Genomic DNA, 12,992 nt, shown 5'->3' with positions numbered 1-12,992 from the left:
TACCCTTGCACCTGGGAGGCAACATACCAAACGTGAGTCTCTCACGCTCCCACAAAATCTCCTATCTGTATGTACATGTTATGATGACTGTGATGACTGTACAATAGTATACAAGACCAAATAATAGTTGCGATGACTTTGAGAATAAGACAATTCAAAATAAAAGTTATGAGTCTAAAGTTCATGAATTTATATGGTCTGGTATGGAAGTGTCAATAATGACGTTGTCATTCCCTTGTGAACGCCATCAGTGTCCTGGTGTTTGGTTATCAGGAGGTGTTCAAGTGTTCAAATCACTTCATTGACTGGTTTGGAGTCTGTTTCTTTTTCTTTTTTTATCGATGCTTATGGTAGCAATTCTTGATGGCATCTGTCCTGTTGGTTGTGCAGCAACCGTGAATTGGTAAGATGCACCGTCTTGCCATGGTATGTCATTGTACTGAGCTGAGCAGTAACAGTGTCCCTCATTTGCAGAGTTGTACCATGTCGTACCAGTCGTAGTCCCATTGTTGTTGTTTTTGTCGTGCTTGTTGTCGATGTTGTTGCCGCTGGTACGATTCTCGCCATTGTTTCTGATGTTGTTGTTGAGTTGGTTGGTTTTGTTGTCGTGTTTGCTGCACTCGAGGACCACACTCTGTGGATAATACAAGTCCTTCACACGGTTACTCGTGTCAGCGTGCTTTGTGGCATCTGCTGTTTCCTTGAGCGTGCCGTCACTGAGTCCGCGACGCTCCCCGTCTGGAGTCATGTCCGGCTTACTTGAATCAGCTTTGGCTTGTCGATGCTCCCCATCTGGAGTCTGGTCTGTTTCACCTGAGTCAGTTTTGGTTTGTCGATGCTCCCCGTCTGGAGCCCCATCTGGTTCACCTGAATCATCTTTGGTTTCTTGACGCTCCCCGTCCGGAGTCATTTCAGGTTCACTTGAATCTTCTGAGGTTTCGTGATGCTCCCCGTCCAGAGTCAAAACGTTCAGGAATGCATTTGGTTGTGGAGAGGCTCGAGCGGATGAAGTTTGAATTAACGTGGTGTTACCGGAGTCACCAGTAGTCTCACCGTGATTGTCGAGTGCCTCTGTACACACTAGCTGAGTTGAAACTATATGGATTTAAACAGTCACTCCTTAGTACCATGTTTTGTTATGCTCTTGATGTAGCATAAGCTGCTTCCTTGATGGACACTCTGACACAGGAAGGTTCAGACTTGGAGATAACTTTAACACATTTATTAAACTATTGACAATTCTCCGACTTGGATTCAACTCTCCTGTTAATCCTGCTATCGTTACTCAGGCTAACTCACCAGTCTGCTACAATCCACGTGGTGGGTGTGATGTGTTTCAATCAACCCTGATGTGGAGATGACGGCGTTGGACTGGGGTGAGCACAGTACGAAGTCTTACAATACCAGGTTAAAGTCCAACAGGTTTGTTTCAAACACTAGCTTTCGGAGCACAGCTCCTTCCTCAGGTGAATGAAGAGGTATGTTCCAGAAACATATATATAGACAAATTCAAAGATGCCAGACAATGCTTGGAATGCGAGCATTAGCAGGTGATTAAATCTTTACAGATCCAGAGATAGGGGTAACCCAGGTTAAAGAGGTGTGAATTGTGTCAAGCCAGGACAGTTGGTAGGATTTCGCAGGCCAGATGGTGGGGGATGAATGTAATGCGACATGAATCCCAGGTCCCGGTTGAGGCTGCACTCATGTGTGCGGAACTTGGCTATAAGTTTCTGCTCGGCGATTCTGCGTTGTCGCGCGTCCTGAAGGCCGCCTTGGGGAACGCTTACCCGGAGATCAGAGGCTGAATGCCCTTGACTGCTGAATGCCCTTGACTGCTGAATGCCCTTGACTGCTGGGTCTTAATTTCCCATAATGGTGCCAATGGCAGAAGCATTAGCAATCCTAACACAATGGTTTCGACAAGAGAACCTCAGTTTACTTACCCAGAACCAGTGTCTTCTCGAACACAGGAATCCTGACCCCAGCCAAACTCCTAGATTCCAGTCTTGGGAATGTATACCCACTGTGTCTAACATTGAGGGGGTATATCCCTTGACTTCCCCTGTTGCTAACTTGCTGTTGTTTCTTAATTTGGCTCTGTTTAATTACGTTTGCTCAAGAGTCGCCAGGTATCTTTTGACACCGCCACAAGGTTCAAAACCGAATACTGATCAAAGACTCGATACACCAGTTAGTAAGTTCAAAAGCAATGCTCATTTATTTACGCACAGTCAAATATACTCATGCATAAAACTCTACAAACTAAACTATCACTATTACTAAAAGCCTATACTTAGCTTCGGGTGCCCACTCAGTCAGAGGAACAATGGCCGTTGCTCGGTTCTGAGGCTGCTGGGTTGAGCTGTTAGGAGCGTGTATCTCGTAGCGTGCGTTGGCACTTACTTGGTCTGGAGCAGCTTTGGCAGGTCTCTCCTCGCTGACAGCCAAGGCCAAGAGAGCGATTCTCTCTTGGGGAGTCCTTTTTATACCCAAAAGGGCTTTGCGCGCTTTTGGGCGGGCCTTGAACTTGGCCCCAATTAATTGGGCCGTTTCCCAATCATTCCTATCGATTTTCCTCCAATAGCGGGGTGGGTTCCCTGGCTGCCTGAAAGCTGTCAATTTCAGGCTACTAGACGCTATTTGCCTTTGCAGATCTATTTGTTACAGCTGCTTCTTTCTAGACACCTGTCTGAGGCAGAAGGTGTGAGGCACAAGTGAGTGCAAAAGCAGTGATTTATTTGCACAATTTCTGTCTAGACTGCTCTTCCGCTTCCAGGAAGGTTGGCTAATGGGGTGGAGCATAGTCCTCTGCTTTTCGTTGGGGGGGGGGCATTCTTTGCTATGGGGGAGGGGGTTCTCTGCTATGGGGGTCTCTGTTATAGGGGGTTCCCAGTTATGAGGGGGGTCTCTGATATGGTGGTTCGCTGAGATGGAGGTTCCCAGTTATGGGAAGTTCTCTGTAATGGGCGGGATCTCTGCTACAATGGGTTCTCTGTGGATGCTGGGACATTGAGGAGATTTGAGGAGGTGGACAGATTTTTAATGATTATGGAGGTTTCATCATAGGACACCAACTGTTTCTCCCACCAAACCTCATGCCTTTGTTCACCCGATACAGCCATCCCTTTTAAACAACAGTGAATGGAAAAGTACCAGAGTGTTGTTGCCTGACTGGATGTACCAAAACTGTTGATCAGTCAAATTTGCACATTAATTATTAAAAATGTGCAAGAAAAATTACGAAGCGCAATTGTTGAAACACGAGTTTCTCCCCAGGGTTTGCTTGCAATATGTTGTGAGGTTCACCTTTCAATCCTGAAGGCCACAGGACAATCCTGGAGGCTTGGCAATCCTACATTGGACATGTCGTGTTTGGGTGTTCTGATGCACAAATGATCCAACACGGCTGTAGATGGTACAACTCTGTTTTATTGTCTAATCAACGATAACAACTAACCACCGGCTTGGGTACATGCTTCACCAGCTAACCTGTGGACCCAGCCCTATCACTATCCTAGTGAGGCACTCAGCACATGGTCTATGTCTGAGTGGCACGCTGTGAGCTCTGTGCTCTGAGCTGTCTCCTGGTAGAATGAGCGGGAACTGTGGTGTTCCCTGTTTTATAGTGCGTGTGCTCTCACTGGTGATTGGCTGCGATGTGTGTGTGTGGTTGGTCCAACTGCCTGTCCATCAGTGTGTGTGTGATTGCACCGTGATATGCTGATCTGGATATCATGACAGGACACCCATTTGTGTTGTTCAGTATCTGCAAATTTGAGTTTGCAGAACAGGATGGACCGTTCCCCCCCCCCCCCGCCTCTCAATGTAGCATGTTGTACCAATACTCAGACAAAAGGAACACAGCAATATTATCACTTCTGCTTTACAGCAGACGCGAGGGTATTAAAAATGGTTTTCGCTGCTGTGTGAGGTGTGTCTCGCTCTGCCACAGTCTAATTTGGAGCCTTATTATAAAGTAACGATTATCACACTGAATTGCTGCTGCCATGGCGACCATCACATTTGTCAGTCTGGGAGATCGCAACACTAATGAAGGGATCTGGATTCTCCCTCTTGTTTGTTAGTTGTTTGTTAAAAGATTCAAACTGTTTTGCAGGGTGTCCAAGCAGACTTTGTAAACGGACGTTCTATATGTGGCCTCGGGCGCGGCAGGAGCTAGGAAGTTAAATTAAAACACAAAATAGGAATGAATGTGCACAAACGCTCTTGGGTGCCCTCGTACTGGCTGTCTGGGTGAATGCACCATGCAACGTGGCGCTGAGCCATACCAATCAGAAGGCTACACATACACAGACGTCGGGCGAATCTCTGTCAGTGATGCGAAGGGTTAACAACATTTTCGACAGCAACTGTGAGTAGGAGGTCTCAGTTGCTTTGAAGTGAGTACATAGAACATAGAACATAGAACGATACAGCGCAGTACAGGCCCTTCGGCCCACGATGTTGCACCGAAACAAAAGCCATCTAACCTACACTATGCCATTATCATCCATATGTTTATCCAATAAACTTTTAAATTTTTTAATGCCCTCAATGTTGGCGAGTTCACTACTGTAGCAGGTAGGGCATTCCACGGCCTCACTACTCTTTGCGTAAAGAACCTACCTCTGACCTCTGTCCTATATCTATTACCCCTCAGTTTAAAGCTATGTCCCCCTCGTGCCAGCCATTTCCATCCGCGGGAGAAGGCTCTCACTGTCCACCCTATCCAACCCCCTGATCATTTTGTATGCATCTATTAAGTCTCCTCTTAACCTTCTTCTCTCCAACGAAAACAACCTCAAGTCCATCAGCCTTTCCTCATAAGATTTTCCCTCCATACCAGGCAACATCCTGGTAAATCTCCTCTGCACCCGCTCCAAAGCCTCCACGTCCTTCCTATAATGAGGTGACCAGAACTGTACGCAATACTCCAAATGCGGCCGTACCAGAGTTCTGTATAGCTGCAACATGACCTCCTGACTCCGGAACACAATCCCTCTACCAATAAAGGCCAACACTCCATAGGCCTTCTTCACAACCCTATCAACCTGGGTGGCAACTTTCAGGGATCTATGTACATGGACACCTAGATCCCTCTGCTCATCCACACTTCCAAGAACTTTACCATTAGCCAAATATTCCGCATTCCTGTTATTCCTTCCAAAGTGAATCACCTCACACTTCTCTACATTAAACTCCATTTGCCACCTCTCAGCCCAGCTCTGCAGCTTATCTATATCCCTCTGTAACCTGCTGCATCCTTCCACACTATCGACAACACTTTAGTATCGTCTGCGAATTTACTCACCCACCCTTCTGCGCCTTCCTCTAGGTCATTGATAAAAATGACAAACAGCAACGGCCCCAGAACAGATCCTTGTGGTACTCCACTTGTAACTGAACTCCATTCTGAACATTTCCCATCAACCACCACCCTCTGTCTTCTTTCAGCTAGCCAATTTCTGATCCACATCTCTAAATCACCCTCAATCCCCAGCCTCCGTATTTTCTGCAATAGTCTACCGTGGGGAACCTTATCAAACGCTTTGCTTAAATCCATATACACCACACCAACTGCTCTACCCTCGTCTACCTGTTCAGTCACCTTCTCAAAGAACTCAATAAGGTTTGTGAGGCATGACCTACCCTTCACAAAGCCATGCTGACTATCCCTGATCATATTATTTCTATCTAGATGATTATAAATCTTGTCTCTTATAATCCCCTCCAAGACTTTACCCACTAAAGACGTGAGGCTCACCGGTCTATAGTTGCCGGGGTTGTCTCTGCTCCCCTTTTTGAACAAAGGGACCACATTTGCTATCCTCCAGTCCTCTGGCACTATTCCTGTAGCCAATGATGACATAAAAATCAAAGCCAAAGGTCCAGCAATCTCTTCCCTTGCCTCCCAGAGAATCCTAGGATAAATCCCATCAGGACCCGGGGACTACGTACCTCAATGCCATCTATTCTAATAGCCTGGGTCTCAGCATTGTCCTCCACAACATTATCTTTTTCCTGAGTGAATACTGACGAAAAATATTCATTTAGTATCTTGCCTATCTCATCAGACTCCACACACAACTTCCCATCCCTGTCCTTGACTGGTCCTACTCTTTCCCTAGTCATTCGCTTATTCCTGACATACCTATAGAAAGCTTTTGGGTTTTCCTTGATCCTACCTGCCAAATACTTCTCATGTCCCCTCCTTGCTCGTCTTAGCTCTCTCTTTAGATCCTTCCTCGCTACCTTGTAACTATCCATCGCCCCAACTGAAACTTCACACCTCATCTTCACATAGGCCTCCTTCTTCCTCTTAGCAAGAGATTCCACTTCTTTGGTAAACCACGGTTCCCTCGCTCGACGCCTTCCTCCCTGCCTGACTGGTACGTACTTATCAAGAACACGCAGTAGCTGATCCTTGAACAAGCTCCACTTATCCAGTGTGCCCAACACTTGCAGCCTACTCCACCTTATCCCCCCCAAGTCACGTCTCATGGCATCATAATTGCCCTTCCCCCAGCTATAACTCTTGCCCTGCGGTGTATACTTATCCCTTTCCATCATTAACGTAAACGTCACCGAATTGTGGTCACTGTCCCCAAAGTGCTCTCCTACCTCCAAATCCAACATCTGGCCTGGTTCATTACCCAAAACCAAATCCAACGTGGCCTCGCCTCTTGTTGGCCTGTCAACATATTGTGTCAGGAAACCCTCCTGCACACACTGTACAAAAAACGACCCATCTAATGTACTCGAACTATATCTTTTCCAGTCAATATTTGGAAAGTTAAAGTCTCCCATAATAACTACCCTGTTACTTTCGCTCTTATCCAGGATCATCCTCGCCATCCTTTCCTCTACATCCCTAGAACTATTTGGAGGCCTATAGAAGACTCCCAACAGTGTGACCTCTCCTCTCATGTTTCTAACCTCAGCCCATACTACCTCGGAAGATGAGTCCCCATCTAGCATCCTCTCCGCCACCGTAATACTGCTCTTGACTAGCAGCGCCACACCTCCCCCTCTTTTGCCTCCTTCTCTGAGCTTGCTAAAACACCTAAACCCCGGAACCTGCAACATCCATTCCTGTCCCTGCTCTATCCATGTCTCCGAAATGGCCACAACATCGAAGTCCCAGGTACCAACCCATGCTGCCAGTTCCCCTACCTTATTTCGTATACTCCTGGCATTGAAGTAGACACACTTCAAACCACCTACCTGAACACTAGCCCCCTCCTGCGACGTCAAATCTGTGCTCCTGACCTCTGTACTCTCATTCTCCCTTACCCTAAAACTACAATCCAGGTTCCCATGCCCCTGGTAGGGTCTGGGCTGCAGGGACCCTGCACATGGCAACGTTACACGGGCTGCAGGGAACGGGAGTTTCGAAGTCTGCTGACTCTGCACAGGCCACTGCTCCGGCTAAAACATCAAAATACTCAGTGGATTGGATTTGTTTATTGCCACGTGTAACGAGGTACAGTGAAAAGTATTGTTCTGCGTGCAGCTCAGACAGATCATTCCGTAACTGAAAAGTAAATACCTAATAGGGCAAACATAAAATACACAATGTAAATACATAGACACGGGCATCGGGTGAAGCACACGGAGTGTGGTACTGCTCAGTAAAGAAGATGTGTGCAGAGATCAGGGGCTGGATTCTCCGGTTTTGGGGGCTATGGCCCCACGCCGGCATGGGAACGGTGGCGTGTGCGGCCACCGATTCCCCGTGTTGCTGGTGGCTAGCAGGAAGGCAGCGCAGAGCACCCGGTCTAGCTGGCGATACTGCCCGGAGCATTGCCAGGTCGGTGGCCGCGCACACGCACAGTGGTGGCCTGCAGCAGCCACGCCGTGCTACATGGCGGCCGCCGCTCACGGACCCAGCCCGTGACATAGCCCCCCCCCCCCCCAACGGCCGGCTCGCGCACCCCAGACCCCCCCCCACCCCCACAGTGCGGCCAACTCCTGATGAAGTCCCCCCCCTGCCCGCGGATCGGCCCTTCCCCGACTGTGGTGGCGCTGGACTGAGTCCGCAGCCGCCACGCCGACGTCCCGACGGATGAGACCACACCTGTCCCGCGCCATCGGGAACTCGGCCGGTCGGGGGCGGAGCATGCCCTTGGTTGATTATAATCCCAAGTTGAAGTTGCAACTTGCTTGTGATGCCTCAGCCTACGGGGTTGATGCAGTTGTCTCGCACATTATGCCTTCAGCAGAGGAACGACCAAAAGCATTTTCTTCATGAACTCTGACGAGGGCAGAAATTAAATGCGCTCCGTGAAAAAAATAATTTTTTCGGGATAAGAAGGTTCCACCATTATCTTCATTTTACCCTTTTGAAGGATCATCGACACTTGACTACAATTTTCAGGCCATATAAAGATTTACCTTCTTTAGTGCTAGTAGATTGTAAAGGTGGTCGTTGATATTGTTGGCACACACAATATTGAGGTTCACACGTCAGAGCAACATGCTGATGCTTTATTGCAATTACAAGTCACGCATGATCCTGAAGAACATTCTGACAATATTTTGTATTTCTCATGTGGATAGTGTACCTGTGACTTCGTCTCAAGTTCAAAGAGGATCCGCGATGGGGAAGGTGATGGACTTGGCCCAAACAAGAACACTATCAGAAGGTCAAAGGAAACATTCAGACCTCAAGCCCTACAACGCATGAAGACTTGAGTTGGCCGCACAGGATGGAGTTCTATTGTGGGGAATCCATGTGATTATTCCTCAGTACTTGCACAGTATAGCCCTTGACCAACTGCATGACGGACATCCTGGTGTGGCAAGGATGAAGGAATTGTCAGGCAATTATTTTGGTCCACTAGAGGGTCATATGTTCTCAGTGACTGTGGATGTGCATTCGAAATGGCCAGAAGACACGATAACGAAGTCAATGCGACTGGGCAGCTGACTGAGAAACTAGACAAAGTATTCGCAAGATTTGGAACACCGGAGCAGATTGGCAGCGATAATGGTGCACAGTTTACTTTGTAGAAGCCTGACAGCCACTTGAAAGGGAACAGCACACACCATGGCCGGGATTCTCCCACAGTCCTGCACCGAAATCCCGTTTTGGAGCGGGGGGCAGATAATCGATCTTTACGCCGAAATCGTAGCTGTCGCCGCTCCCACGGGGAATCACTCTCGCCCAGATTAGGCGGCACGGCTGGTGGGCCATTGACAGAGGTCGTGTGTGTCCGTCCCCCCCCCCCCCCCCCCCCCCCAGTGATTCTCCAGGCAAAACTAGATGTTTTTGGAGCTGTGCCATTACTGCAAAAGACCATTTCATACGTTTTCCTCTATTTAAATGAGTGGTTTTTCCCCATGCCTTCTTGATATTATCAACGGACTACTGCCCTTTGGGGATATCATATTTTGACTCCATTTTTGTGGCAATTTCAGACAGTCCAAATTGTCTACAAATCAAAAATCTAAGATCATTCAATATATCGTCAACAAAGACATCCGGTACAGCGCGACCTCCCTTGGACGTTGTGGGAAGTAGTTCTCTACCATTTGGAGGTCCTGAATCTATTTTAGGAATCATGGTCTGCCATAAACTCAGCCTTACACCCAATTTGTTGGTCGTCAACTATGTGTAATCTGTGTACACTACCGTGGCTATTTTCTCAGTCCCGTTTTATTTTAGTTTCAACGACCGGCACCCGATTGAATTAACACAGTCTGAAAAAGGTCCTTTCTAAGGGGTCAAAGCACTGCTTCATGCGGCTTTAAGACTTTTAATGGGTGAAAAAGATGTTTCTTACCCCAGTCTAGCCGTTTTTCTTTGGGTCTTCCATCCTTCTGGTTTTTCTTTGGTCTTCTGATTTCTTCCTGGCTGGCTCCTCCCCTTTTGCCGAACTACGCCAGTTGTAGAGATCTACCATGCGGATTTAGCGGCACTTGCGAACACTAAAACTCAGTAGAAATTTGAGTAACACTTCTCGGGTGCCAATAGGAATTGTTTATTGTCTTCTATTTGATCACAATTGAGAATCGCTTAAATCTTATTCTCTAATGAGTCCAGCATGCAAAAGGACTCAAAGAGAAGTCATTTGTACACAATTTAACTTTCAAATGATACAGAAATGACTTTCTTGCTAACGGCAAACAGCTTGCATTTACTTCAAGAGTTAGAGTGGGAAAGTGAAAATATAGAGATCGAGAATAGTTTAGATCAAAGTATAGAATGATCCAGGATAAAGATGGCCGTACGGACTGCCACGGTTATACTAAATCATATCAGTCTTTAGCCATCTATCTACACCCCTATGTAATCCTAATTGGTTTAGGTTAAAATCAAATGAGTTTGATTTGACGGTTAGCTGTCAGTCTTTAATGTGCAACATTAACTTGAAATGTTTCAGAAATGAATTCTTGTATGTGTTATGGAATGCGATTCTATGCTGTTATCGCAACTGGCTTGAATTAACTTCTTGTTGACTTAGCTGTTATCAACATTGAGAACAATGGTGCCTTGATGCTGTTGCCATAGAGCCTACCCTGTCCTTGGACACCGTCTTGTCAAAGTGTTTGTTTTAATCTATCAGGTCCTTCTGTATTTCTGTTGAATTATGTGTTTTTATGTTGTAGATTTGTGCTGTGTCATGTTGTTTTGTAAGCTGTATGTTTTGAGATGACATAAAGTTAAGAGTGAATTTAAAATGGGTATCTAGTAAGATAGGGGCTTAATATTTAGCTATCTTTTACCTATTAGGTGTGTTAGAAAACAGTTGGCTGTGCAGTCCGCTCTTTTGATAGATTGAAAGATCAAGTGAGATATATCAGAATAAGATAAAAGACACCATTAATGCGATAGGATAGGTAAAAGTGCAAAGAATAACTCATTCATATTGTCATTGCAGTTTTAAACAATTGAGTGGACAAGCATTGCATTACAAGCATTTCAGCAAAAATTATTATAATTCGTAAAGAATCATTATTATAAAATAACAATTAATAAATTAATCAAATTTGATTCTACTGATTCAGTATTAATAAATTATACAATATGTTAATAATACAGTCAAATAATTGATTGATCAGTAACATTTCAACAATAATAATGTATTTCTATTTCATCTAATGGTGATGCAGTTGGGTTTGTGTGAATCATTCTGACAGTTGGTCCCCTGTAGTTCGTTGATGCACTTAACACATTGGTATGTTTTGTAAATGATGAATCCAGCTACACAGGAGAATAAGATTATTCTTACTGTGGACAATCCAGTGTGTCCCAACCACCTGCAAAGTTTATCCCAGAGAGGGATAACTGGGGTGGATCAAGTTTCTTGATTTCTTTTGTGGATATGTGATGCGAGGTCTTTAACTTCTTTCGAGTTATCTGGAATGAAGGTGCAACACTCCGCACCAATCAGGGCGCAGGTGCCACCTTTTTCGGCGAGCACATAGTCAAGTGCCATTCGATTTTGTAATGCCACGGTTCGAATTGCTCGCATTTCATCAGAAATTTTACCGAGGGCAGTGGCGGTGTAATCGGCTACATTTTGTATGATGGTCGTTAGTTTATTCAATTCATTGCCCATCCTTATTTCCCAATAGAAAGGAATAATTCTAGCATAAATTGAATCTCGTAAGGTTATGGAAAGTTTATGTCTTCGAGTGGCTGGTTCTGAAACATAAGGGAGATGAGGAAAATGACGGACAGCAGATACAATGTATCCTAAATAGCAAGATCCTGACCAGTATTTTGGGAGCTGGGAATATGCTCTATTATTACAAATAAAATAAGTCCCATCATAAGCAGAGTATAAGTAAATATCTTCTAAATACCAATGATCTGAGAATGTTTTATTATTTGCGTATTTGTGTATGCCTGTTATTGTTGAGGATCGTTTAATTCTTTGTAATAAATCTTGTATACATTTATAGGCTGTGTTAACATCTACATCATTAGTACAAACACTGTTGCCCATTTTCATCCCTTTCGAGTGATTACTAATGAGGCACATTGATCCTTTTTATTTAATATTAGTTGGGAGGCTAATATATTGAGGATTATTGTTAGGGTTATATTTAAGTTGGTGTCATCCTGAAAAGATGTTTAGTGGATAGCCTGCAAATTTTCATAAGTTAATAAGTTCCTGTAAATAAATCTTGTACCTTCCTTTTTCACATGAATATGCTCCAGACTGGTCCACTACAGAGCGAGGGATGCTTTGATAGATGTACCATTCTGCTGTTTCTGAAGCATTAAAGGGAATAGTTAGAAAGGGAATACCCTCTCCTGAATTAGTAGGGGTTGCAATGCATACCCAACAATTGGAAATGTTGAAATTTTTAGCATATATCTTAGATGTGTAAAGGAATGTGTTCTTATTCAGTTCTGGTACAACATTTACATAGCCTATCAAATAACTGACAATAGGGGCAGCACAGTGGCACAGTGGGTTAGCCCTGCTGAGGTCCCAGGTTCGATCCTGGCTCTGGGTCACTGTCCGTGTGGAGTTTGCACATTCTCCCCATGTTTGCGGGGTTTCGTCCCCCACAATCCAAAAATGTGCAGGGTAGGTGAATTGGTTACACTAAATTGCCCCTTAATTGGAAAAAATAATAACCTGCAATGAATATTACAGTAAACATTTTACAAGATCTTAATATTTATACGCGTGCTTCACATGTGATGCGTGGATACAACTTTTCTTTCCTTAGTATTGCTTAAAACATTGATACACTAATTAAAAAATTGATATTGTGATTACATAATTCAGTAATAAACAATCAATAATAATAATTTCATGTATACAAATAAAGTGATTATACAGTAAAATAACTGAAGTTGAGTATATGATTTAGTAATAAATGGTGAAATGATTATCAAAATTGATTATGTAATTTAGTAATAAATTATCAATAATAATTCACTAATAAATGAATAATAATGCAGTAAATAATAGTTCAACAGAAACTTTCCATTTTGATGTTATTGGCTAGTGGTGCATATGAATTAA

At 44.6% G+C, this 12,992-nt stretch overlaps 1 long non-coding RNA gene across 1 annotated transcript in view; it reads right to left on the bottom strand.

The window, feature by feature from the left end:
- The window catches only part of LOC140397943 (uncharacterized), a 36,993-nt gene extending 24,768 nt beyond the window's left edge, over positions 1–12,225 (bottom strand). The window contains exons 1-2 of the long non-coding RNA XR_011937345.1: positions 12,145–12,225; positions 9,789–9,933 (exon numbers count right to left, since the gene is read on the bottom strand). This is a non-coding gene — a long non-coding RNA (uncharacterized lncRNA). The remainder of the gene's footprint in view (positions 1–9,788; positions 9,934–12,144) is intronic.
- Between the last annotated feature and the right edge of the window lie 767 nt (positions 12,226–12,992).

This window comes from Scyliorhinus torazame, chromosome 21 (assembly GCF_047496885.1).
Source record: "Scyliorhinus torazame isolate Kashiwa2021f chromosome 21, sScyTor2.1, whole genome shotgun sequence".
Taxonomy (NCBI): Eukaryota; Metazoa; Chordata; class Chondrichthyes; order Carcharhiniformes; family Scyliorhinidae; genus Scyliorhinus; species Scyliorhinus torazame.
Note: the sequence above shows the minus strand (reverse complement) of the source record. Positions and strands in the feature narration are given on the sequence as shown.